This window comes from Ictidomys tridecemlineatus, chromosome 7, assembly GCF_052094955.1.
Source record: "Ictidomys tridecemlineatus isolate mIctTri1 chromosome 7, mIctTri1.hap1, whole genome shotgun sequence".
Taxonomy (NCBI): domain Eukaryota; kingdom Metazoa; phylum Chordata; class Mammalia; order Rodentia; family Sciuridae; genus Ictidomys; species Ictidomys tridecemlineatus.
In genome coordinates, this window is record NC_135483.1 from 150,565,626 (window position 1) to 150,577,255 (window position 11,630).

Sequence of the window (11,630 nt, forward strand, 5' to 3'; positions counted from 1 at the left end):
TGGCAGCCGGTTTCTGTTATATATTAGTCCTTGTGTCTACTCAACTTCCAGCTGTGCATGCCAGGTATAAATCCTGTCCTTCCTCTCCCTTGTGTCAGTAATTCACTCAGAGCCACCCATTCTAGTCTGTTTACCTAACGTTTGCATTCACCATCAGGAGCCTCTCCTGTCTCTGGGGCAGATGTGTGTTCTTTATTTGCTGATATATTAAGTAGCACGATTCTAATCAACCAATTTCGGGGGAATAATAATGAAGGATAGAGGGAGTTATTGCTTAAAACCCTCTCTTGTGAAGGGGAATAGGTAGCTTAATTGTAAGAAGTTGGAGAGTTTATGCTTAAATTCCAGCTTTTACTAACAGTGATATTAACTTTTCACTATATTTTTTTCTATTAGAATTATGCTTTAGTTTGTATTCTAGAGCAAATTAGTTGTTTTTTTTCCTCTTATAAACAAATTTGGTAAAATTCACTTATATAAAGAAGCAATTTTGTCCCTTTTAAGAACATTGAAAACTTCTTGAGACCATATTTGCCTTTTAATTTTACACTGTGAACCAGAAGGAAATGTTTAAGGAAAAAAAGTAGAGTTTTGTTATATATTTTATTTGTTAAAAAAAAAATCCATGAAGGCCAGATGTGGTGGTGCATGCCTGTAATTCCAGCAGCTCACAAAGCTGAGGCAGGAGGAATGAGTTCAAAGCCAGCCTCAGCAAAAGAGAGGCACTAAGCAACTCAGTGAGACGCTGTTTCTAAATAACATACAAAGTAGGGCTGGGGATGTGGCTCAGTGGTTGAGTACACCTGAGTTCAATCCCAGGTACCGACCCCCACCCCCAAAAAACATCCATGAAGACGTTCCTATGAGATAAAGGAAGACATACTGGGTGGGGACCAAATGGTGGCAGAAAGGATAAAATAAGGAATCATTCATAGTAGTGTTGATCATGATTTGAGGAACATTTTGACTAAATAAGTTGAAGAATGAGACATTTGGAAATAACTAACAGAATCTTTCAACTGATTAAATGAGGAGGGACCGAATAGAGGGAGATGGAATGAGACAAATTCTAGGGAGATAAGGAGGTGAAGGAGACAGATAATTAACTTAGTCTGAAACACTTAATTTGGGGTAAATATTAAATATTAGACATAGTAGACAGTTGGACATATGGTCTAAGTTTACAAAATATCTTCATTGAAGAATGGAAGTTGAACTCACGGAGAACTGATTTGGTGACTTGGAGAATGAAAAGCAGGTAGTTTCTCAAAATTTTCAAATCATAAGGTTCTGTAGTAGCTGTACTATGCAATGATAGTCAAAGACTTTATGTGGCCATTGAGCAATTGAAGGAGTATGAATTGAAATGTGCTCTAAATATAAAATATGCATTGCATAGTGAAAATTTAGTACAGAAAACAACAAAATATCATTACCAATTTTATACTGATAACTTGTTTTATAATATTTTAGATTTTTGAATTAAACACAATGTATTAATTTCACTATTTAATGTGACTAGCAGAAAATTGTAGGTTATATATATATATATGGCCTGTATTTTTTTCCCTTTTGGGTAGTGCTTTCTCACAGAATAAAAGCCACTCTTGGGCATACTGAAGTCATCTTCTGTTCCTCCCTCTGTGTCTCCTTCATCTAGCCATGGTTAGTTGTGTTTTAGTCCTTTCTACATCATAGTGTGTTAGATCTGCAGACTTTGTATGTATGGTCCCCAATTTTTGGAATGCCTACCTCTTCCCTGCAAATTTATGTCCTTTTGGGTTGACTCTTTAAAGGACAGATGCTGAGTGTTCTCTATTTACAACATCCTGCTCAACTCAATTTGAAGGAAATATAGGATGTCATTTAAGTTCATACCTAAGAATTTTAGTTTATATTTCTAAAATGATGGTATTTTAACATAATTCTAGTATCATAATTCTTTAGTATCATCAAATGCAAATGATTATTTCTCTAATTTTTCTTATAACTATATTTTTCAAATGTATTGTTTAAACCAGCATCCAAATATATATTGTTTAAACCAGGATCCAAATGTATTGTTTAAACCAAGATCCAAATAAGGTCTATATATATCACAATTGTTTAATGCAGATAATAACAATTTTGTCCACATTAGTTAATTAGGGGTTGCAAAATGATGATTTTATAATTCTATCATTCATTCTCCAGTTATTAGCTGGAATACTTCTATAAAAAGAAATGTTCCTTCATGAATGTTGGTAAACTTTAGGATTCATTTATATAGCAAAGAAAGTTAAAGTTTTGACTCTTTTCACTTATATTCCATTTAAAATTACTTACCAGCACTTATTTTTTAAGTTCACTAGCACTATCCAATAGTGACCAAGGAGTATTTATTATTTTTTATAACTTATGGATAGAAGCATAATAATAGCCTCTTCTTGGCCAGTAGTAGCCTCATCAACTTGACTGAGTTCTTTTTTTTTTTTTTTTAACTAGACCCAAGACAGCTTCTTTGTGCTGTGTTACAACAGGATTTCACAGGATCATTTTTCACATTTCATGCTGCAGACCTGGGATCAGCTAGCTCCTTTTGCAAGGAGCCAGGCCTCTTTAGTGGACATGTTATTTAGACACTGGAATACAGTTACTAAGGATGTTCACTGTTACTGGGTAGATTCTTATTTCTGGATCTTTTCAATAAACAAAATCACGAAATGCCCAAGTTTATTTTTGAGAGGTAGTTTATTATGAGTTCTTCTGATTTTGTAAATTCAAATATAGTATTGTAGAGTTTTAACTTAAACTCATTAATCTTACTGTGTTTCTTTTCTCTCTTGCTAAAAAGTACAATTACCCATTTACTTTATTCTACAATATACTAAATAACTATTCCATAGTAATAACAGTATAATTTTTTAGATGCTGTTTATACATGTATATTTGCAGTGCTTTTTGTCCTAAGGCTTTATCTCTCTACGGGCATTTAGTTAAATTACTGTTTTAATGCCATTTGATATTATCACTATGTGATTACATCCCCAACTGGCTACAGATAGACTCATTTATTTTACTATTGTTCTTTAGGAATTTTTTAAAAATCTGTTTAATTTTCTTTTATGATTATACAGATTATTTAATATGTTCCAAAATAAAATTCTATAGACCTAGATATAGTCGGAAAAATGTTACTTTGTACCTATTCCTTCAACTCTATTCCCTTTCTTCCTTTATTGATAACCATTTAAAAAACTGTCCAGTATTGTTTTGGTCAGCTTTTTTGTTGTGGTGACCAAAGGATCTGACAAGAACAATTTTAGAGAAGGAAGTTTATCTGGGGCTCTTGGTATCAGAGGTTTCAGTCCACAGGCAGCCAACTCCATCACTCTGGGCCTTCAGGCAGAACATCATGGTGGAAGGGTGTGGCAGAGGAAAGCAGCTCAGGACATGGGCAACAGGAAATGGAGAAAGGATCTGTGCTCAACAAAGACAAAATATATACACCAAAGGCATGCTCCCAGTGACCCACTTCTTCTGGCCACACCCTACCTGTTGACAGTTACCACCCAGTTAATCCCTTTCAGGGAATTAATGCACTGATTAGGTCAAGACTAATCATGTAATCAGCAAACTTTCTTGCATTGTCTCACACATGAGCTTTTGATGGGTGACTCCTCATCTAAATCACAACATTTTATTGCTCTTTCACGTAAACTACCTCTTCTGTTTATATTCATTTATCTACCTATAGCCATCCATTCTTTCCTCTTAATAGATGAATGATGAAATTCCATATGAGCTTTTTTCTAAATCACTTTTGTGCATTTAACAATATTTCTATAACAACATATATAGATTTCTTTCATGTTTTACAACTACAGAGAGGTCTACTGCTTGCCTAGCCTGATTTTATTCAACCAGTCCCCTGTTGGTGGATATTTTAGTATTTTCTTTTGCTACTACAAATAATGCTGCAATACATCATCTTGAATACAAATATTTTCATATATTTTCCTTTGTGTCTTTGGTATAGAATCCCAGAAGAAAATTGCTGAATCAAAGAACAAATATATTTTAATTTTACCAGATGGTTCAAATTGGCCATGTCCTCTAGCTGTTATGTCAATTTACATCTCATCAAATCATGTAAATTTGCCATTTTTTCCTATAGTCATATCAGAATATGTTGTCAAATGTGAATTTTTGTAAAACTGTTAGTAGAGGGACTATATCTCAATATAGTTGTGGAGATATAATTATTTCTAGTAATACATACAAATTATCAGTGTCCACTTCAATGAGGTTGGATAAATGTACACTGCATAAAATCCATACTCCTTTCAGTATATAGGATGTAGTCCTTACCCTACAAAGTTCTCTCATACTCTTACATTTATTTAGTTTTGGTACTAGGGATTAAAACTAGGGATGCTTTACCACAAGCTACATCTCCATTCCTCTTTATTTTTCATTTTGAGACAGTGTCTCTCTAAGTTGCTGAAGACCTCAAACGTGTGAACTGATCTTCCTGTTGCAGCCTCCCAAGTAGCTGAAATTTCAGGTGTGCACCACTCTGTGTGGCTTTCTTTTTCTTTTTCAGTCAAGCCCTGCTCCCTAGAAATAGCTAATACTTGGATTTCTATTGCCATATATTAATTTTGTAAGTTTATAATCTTCATTTAAATGCCATCATAGAGTATGCACTTGTCTTCCTTCTTTTGATCAAAATCTTTGAGATTTATTCATTTTGAATGTCAGTTTTTTTTATTGTTAAATAATAATTTATTACATAAAAATACCAGTTATTATTCTGTTAGAATATTCTGGTCTTATTCCATATTGTATTACAGAATGCTATAGACTGAGTAATTTAAAAAACAAAAGACTAAGTTTTGCTCTTATTAACAGAATAGCCATTTACAAACTCTTATAAATATTTCTGGAAATACATTTCTTTTGTGTAGACACCCATATCTGAAATTGCTAAATCATAAAGTAACATCAGCATTTAAATTCATAAGAGAATATTGAATAGTCTTCCAAATTACTTGTATTAATTTGCATTTCTACTTGTAATGTATGACAGGTCCATTTGATCTACATCTTCTTTAATGTTTGGTTTTAACATTTTCAAAAGTTGCCATTGTAGTGGGTGTGTGTTGACATTTCATTGTGATTTTAATTTACTTTTCTTCAGTGACTAAATTTAGAGAATCTGTAGTTATTACATATTTTGTGAGGTGTTGATTTGAATATTTTGGAAATGTTGATTGTAGAAGTTCCTTTTGTATTCTGAATATTAGTCCTTTGCTTATCTGTTTCTTTTTCTTACACAAAGTGCAATTATTTTCTACATTGTTCATTTTCTCACTGGTGTGTTTTGATAAGCTGAAGTTTTGACTGTCATAAAAACCAGTTTAATGGTTAGTGACTTTTCCCTTCTATGTAAACTGTACCTAGCTCCAGAGAGCTATTTTCTATAAGTTATTTGATGTTTTCTTTTAGGAGCTTTATAATTGTAGTTTTTATGCTTATTAGAAATTCTTTTGACTTAATTTCTTTCTTTTCTTTTTTAAAATATGGAATGCTTCACAAATTTACATGTCATCCTTGTGCAGGGGCCATGCTAATATTTGTATCATTCCAATTTTAGTGTATGTGCTACTGAAGTGACCACTTGACTTAACTTCTGTGAATGGCTTGTAGGATTGTCAAGTTTTGTTATTTCCTATTTGTAATTTAGTTAATACAGAATAATTTGATGAAAACCTTCTCCAGTAGCAAATAAATTTTATTGACAGTTTGTGAAAAATCTCGTGACTTAATTCTGAACTATTCAGATGGATTAATTTGTTTGACTTTAGTAGTACCCTATCTTTATTACTATGGTTTTGTAATTCGTTTTTAATCATGTAAATCATCCAATTTTGTTCTTTTTTATTTACAAAATTATTTTAGCTATTTTAGTTCTTTTTATATTTCCATAAGCATCTTAGCATTTATTAAATCCAGAAAAGAAAGAGTTGTGGAATTTCAGTTGGTATCACAATGAAATCGTAGATCAGTCTGTAAGAGCTAATTTATTAACAATATTATATTTTCATCCATTAGCATGAGAACTCTCCATCTGTTGATTCTGGTTCAGTTCCTATCAGCAATGTTTTGTCATGTTAAATGTGGATTGTCTTTTGTATTTTTATTATGTTTATTTCTTGATATTTTATAGTGTGCTATTGAAAATATATATATTTTTAAAAGCTTATTTTCAAATATATATTTTTAAAACCTTATTTTTGAAATATTTGTTGCTTGTATATAGAAATATAGTTGAGTTTTTGGATTTACCTTGTAATTTGAATCCTTGGTAACTTACTAGATTTAGTAGCCTTTTGTTTTACGGATTATTTAGGACTTTGAATAAAAATAATCATAATGTCTGCAAACCAAATTTTTTTTTATTCTTTCAAATATATTATGCCCATTATTTGCTTTGCTTTAATGCATTGGTTAATACAGTTGTTAAAATATTGAACAACAGTGATGATTGTTAGTATGGTGGTGAAGGACTATAATCTCAGTGAATCAGGAGGATGAGGCAGGAGGAGCTCAAGTTAGAGGTCAGCTTGAGCAATTTAGTGAGACCCTATCTGAAGATAAAAAAATAAAAAATAAAGAGGGCCACAGATGTAGCTCAATGATAGAGCACTTTCCTAGCATGTGTGAGCTGAGTTCAATGACAGTAACTAACTCTCTTTATCTTTGTTTCTGTCTCTGTCTCTCTCTTCTCTCTCTCTCTCTCTCTCTCTCTCTCTCTCTCTCTCTCACACACACACACACACACACACACACACACACGCGCAATAAATGGAGGAGGAGAGAGAAAGGAGAAGAGGTGGTGGTAGTAATGATGCTACAGTGGATATCTTTCATTTATTTCTGGTTTTAGGGGAAGGTGCTTCTGTTCATTATGTCATCTTAACTATAATGTTAGCAATAGGCATTTTTGTAGTTATGCTTTATTAGATGAAGGCAATTCTAATTTAGTTTAGTTTTCTTTAAATTATAAAAATGTAGGCATTCAATTCCATTAATTGCTTTTTTATGGATTTATTGAGAGGATCATATGATATTTTTGTTTTTATGTTAAGTAGGGTGAGCTACATTAATTAATTTTTAAATATAAACCCAACTTGGGTTCCTGGGATAAATTCCACATGGTCATGATGTATTGTCCCTTTTAGGTATAAAAGGAATTTTTGCTTATATTTTGTTAAAAATTCTTAACAATATATCCCTTTTGGGGATTGATACCAATGTTTTTTGACTTATTTATTGAGTTGGGAATTATTTCCTAACTCTATTAATTTTAATGAATAATCTTTTTATGCTAAATTTCCTTTTCACTACCTTAGCAAATAATTTTTGGAATAAAAATTTATTGTGTACACATTTCATACATAAAGTGAGTTAACTGGGATTTTTTCTCCCTATTAATGTACAATTGACATATGAGTTTGTTTTTGTCTCTGTGAGCTGATTAAGTTTAATGAGAGAGAGGGGTAATAATGAAGGTGATTTTAGGAGACACAAGATTGGAATGTGAAACTCCTGATATTTTCTACTGCTGATCAACTCTAGATGACAGATCAATTTACAGATGTGTGTATTTTAATTTCCTTTTTAAATCATTTTCTCCATTGGTTTTTAAAATGCACAAATAAGCCAAATTGAAAAATATAATAAAAATAATTTTATGAAAAAAATTAAGATTATGAATACTATATTGTGTAGGCATTTCTAAGACATCCATCAAAGAAAGGGAAGCTATTGGTCTGAAGAATTATGCTGTAAAACTAGACCAGTGGCAGAGAGATGTGGCATGGGGAACTAATTCTGTTTTGTTCTAAGTGGTCAACCATGTATTTAAAAAAGAAATCTCACAGGCAAAATGTGGAAGAAGGGTGGCAGCAGGGTGAAATTGGAATCAGTAAGAGAGTTTATAGCCATTGATCAGGTGAGAGAAGATGGGAAACTGAACCTTGGTAGTGGCAATGGGAATGAAGAGAAAAATCACTGGATCTGTGTAGTCAAGTGAGTTCAGGGAAGCTGGCAGTTTCTTATGAAACAGATGTCAGCTGACAAGTTTTAAAATTTTTGACGTCACTCACTTGAGAAGCTAGTCTAAGCAATAATTTTTTCACAAAGTGATCCTTGAACATGGACTTTTCCAGAGAAAATAAATTATAAAAAGCTGAATGTTTTAGACTCATTTTGAAGGTTACCACAGTCCTTTGAGTCTAGTGGCTCTTTGTACTACAAGATTTTTTACCCCTTCTATCAGATAAAAAAAGAATTAAAAACAGACTTGGGTATTTAAATTATCTTTAAGAAAGAAGAGTTTGCATGCATTTCATAATAAGGGTGAGTTACTTGAGTCCTCTTAAGTGATTTCACTTTGCCTAAAAATTCTATCTTTAATAATTGTCAAAGTGGATTTTGAAGTGTGAAGTTTAAGATTTCCTTAAAACCTTAGTTTAAGTGAAAAAGGTTTTGCTGTGTACCGAGATATATTGGCATAAGCTTATTTCCTGGACATATGGATTGTAAAATAAGCTAGAGTGTTGAGAATTAAATGAGATAATTTATGCAAAGTCCCCAGCATAATGGGCACATAGTAGGCATTCCATAAATAGTAGCTATAGGATTTAGATTCAAAAAGCATTAACTTAAAAACTGTAGTTACAAACATGAATATGGATCAAATGGTTGGGGAAGAGTGTATGAGGAAAAGAGAGGTGCAAGAATGTAAATCTGGGAAAGTCTGGCATGTCAGAGAGGGCAGGAAGTGAGGATCCGATGGAGGAGCCTGTAAAGTGACAACTGGCAGGGGGTTTGAAGGAGGACAAGAATAGAGCTACATCATGAAAGTCAAAGTTTTGAGAAGAGAGAAGGAGGAGGTGGGGCTAGGAAATGTGTCAGAGCCATCCAAAAAGTATGAAGACTCACTGGACAGCTAGAAGGTTATTGGTGGGTTTGGCAAAACTGGACTCATCTTACATTGGGAAGAAAAAGGGGAAGGGAAAATATCTTGGAAAATTTTAGTTGGGTTTTCCTGTCCTGTTTCAGAGAATCACATGAAAAGACTAAAAGTAGGAGCGACAGAAAGTTGACTTGAAGAGCCACGTGTTCCTCTGAGAAGAAGAATCCTTATGTATCCTTTAAAGCTCTTTGGTAATAACTGGTGACAAGCGCTTGGCAGCTCAGTTGCCACAATCAAGCTTTAGGAGACATAAAGTTTCTTAACGAAAGGCTCTGCTTAAGTAAATCATCCCAAGAGCAAACAACATCATAAACCTGCCAACTTTGAGCAGCTCAAGGTTAGAAACACCATCTTACACATTTTGTATCAAAAGGCTATCATAGGACCTGTCACTCAGGTGATATTTAAGGAAAAAGAGGACTTTTAAAATTTAAAGTGATGTGGTTTGGATTGACAGTAGAACTAGAATTTTGTCTGAAATTTTGTTACTTATTCAAAATAAAATAATGCGACATGTTTAAGAATAAGAAATAAGTTTTTATTAGAAATAGATATCTTAAATTGTAGAATTCAGATGAAAGATCTTTCTTGATCAAGGTCATTGGGCACATGCAAACATTTGTTTTGCCAATATTACCCTTTATTGTGAACTTTGCCTAGGTCTTATGAGTCGAGATAAGTAAATAGTCACATGAGCTAAAATTTATGCTGATAAGAGTAGAAATTTAAGAAGAAATCTATGCCTCATCTAAGGAGGTCTAAAAGGTCACAGCTTTAGGATGAACTTCACCCATATTAATGTGATTGTATTTAAACTTCTTGTTTGTAGAAATGCAGTATCCTCTTTAAAAGTAGTTAATGCCTATGTAGTTCAATTGTATTTGGATTTTTAAAAACTTGAAGTTAAATGTGTTATGAAATGCTTTTGATAGAATTTGTCATACTTCTATTCAGAATGTTAGAAAATTTATATTCCTGCCAGTAGCTGAGGCTCTACGTATGCATCCTTGCTGATACACTAACCACATGATTATGCTTTTGTTGTTGTTGCAGGGCCCTAATAAGGTGTTGTTTTTGTCAGCTCTCTTCACTGCTGTGACTAAAGGACCTGATCAAAACAATAGAAGAGGAAAAATTTATTAGAAGTTTATGATTTCAGAGGTCTTAATCCATAGACTGCAGGCTCCATTCCTTTGGGCTGGAGGTGAAGTGGAACATCATAGCAGAAGGATTGTGGCAAAAGGAAATAGTTCAATGGTAATAAGGAAGCCGAGAGACTTTTTGATACAGATACAAAATATACCCAAAGCCACGCCTCCAATGAACCATGTCTTCCAGCCACTCCCCACCTCCCCACTCAGTTAATCACATCAGCGATCAATTCACTGATTATGTTAAAGCAATAACCCAACCATTTCTGCTTCAAACCTTCTTGTGTTACCTCACATGTAAGCTTTTGGGGGACACCTCACATCCAAACCATAGCAAGTGTAGTGGTGGTCTATCTCACTGGTGTTTTAGCTTCATTTCACTAATAAATAGCTGTTGATATGGTGCTCATTTGACATCTGTATCTCTTCTTCGGTGAAGTGTGTGCCGCAAAGTTCTGTCGACTTTTTTTTTTTTTTTAATTGGAAGTTTTTTAAAACTTAGTTTGAGGTTTCTTCATGCAGTTCTGAAACAACTATTATTTGAAAGTACTTTCTTCCAGTCTATAACTTCTCTTTTTACTTTCTATTGAAGAGGAGAAAATTTAAGTTTTAATGAAGCTATATGCATTAACTTTTAATTTTTATTTTATGCATCATGCCTTTCGTGGAGTGTCATATTGAAGTTAAATGTACACCTACTGTATAATCCAGCTATTCCAATTCTAGGCATTTATTCAAAAGAAATGAAAGTATGTTCATTGAAAGGCTTGTATATGAAGGTCAATAATACTTTATTTGTAATGATCACAGTTGTATCAACCATTGACTAAATCAATAAATTGTGGTATATCCATACAGCAGACTACAACTTAACTAGAAAAATAAGCAGCTATTGATATATGCTACTCTGTGTGCATTTCAAAATAATTATGCTCAGTGAAAGGAGCCAGACAGAAAGTGTATAGATGATAGGTTTCCATGTATATAAAATTATAGAAAATGCATGTGGGGAAAAAAACAAAAAGAATTTTAAAAATGCATGTTGATCAAAGAAAAAGGCAGATCATTGACTGGAGACAAAGGGACAGGAAGGGACTGAGGAACATTTGGAGGTGATGAACATATTCATTATTTTGATGGTGGTAATAGCTTCACAGGTGTATTTTTGTATTAAAACCTACTGTATACTTTGCACATGTGCTTTTTATTATATACCAGTGTGTACCTCATAGAATTGCAAAAATAGCTTGCAAGAAATTATAGTTTTATTTTAAATGTTCCCTTAGAATCATCTAGGAGAATTTAGTATTTTAAAGAGTGACATTGTTTTAGTCATCTACTCAAAGCTCTCCATATTCATCAGAGTGGATATAACTCATCATTGATTGTAAAAAAAAAAAAAAAAAAAAAAAGGGTAAAGAATTGCCCATAATGAGAAAATAATGTCCATGTTC

The 11,630-nt window shown here is 33.0% G+C and overlaps 1 long non-coding RNA gene and 1 other non-coding gene across 2 annotated transcripts in view; one reads left to right on the plus strand and one right to left on the minus strand.

The window, feature by feature from the left end:
• Window positions 1-10,590, plus strand: part of LOC110598090 (uncharacterized) — a 310,760-nt gene extending 300,170 nt beyond the window's left edge. The window contains exons 12-14 of the long non-coding RNA XR_013424189.1: window positions 9,112-9,196; window positions 9,307-9,362; window positions 10,079-10,590. This is a non-coding gene — a long non-coding RNA (uncharacterized LOC110598090). The remainder of the gene's footprint in view (window positions 1-9,111; window positions 9,197-9,306; window positions 9,363-10,078) is intronic.
• On the minus strand, window positions 5,559-5,662 carry LOC120883769 (U6 spliceosomal RNA). The gene has a single exon (XR_005725966.2). It is a non-coding gene; the product is annotated as a U6 spliceosomal RNA (small nuclear RNA).
• Window positions 10,591-11,630: the final 1,040 nt, after the last annotated feature.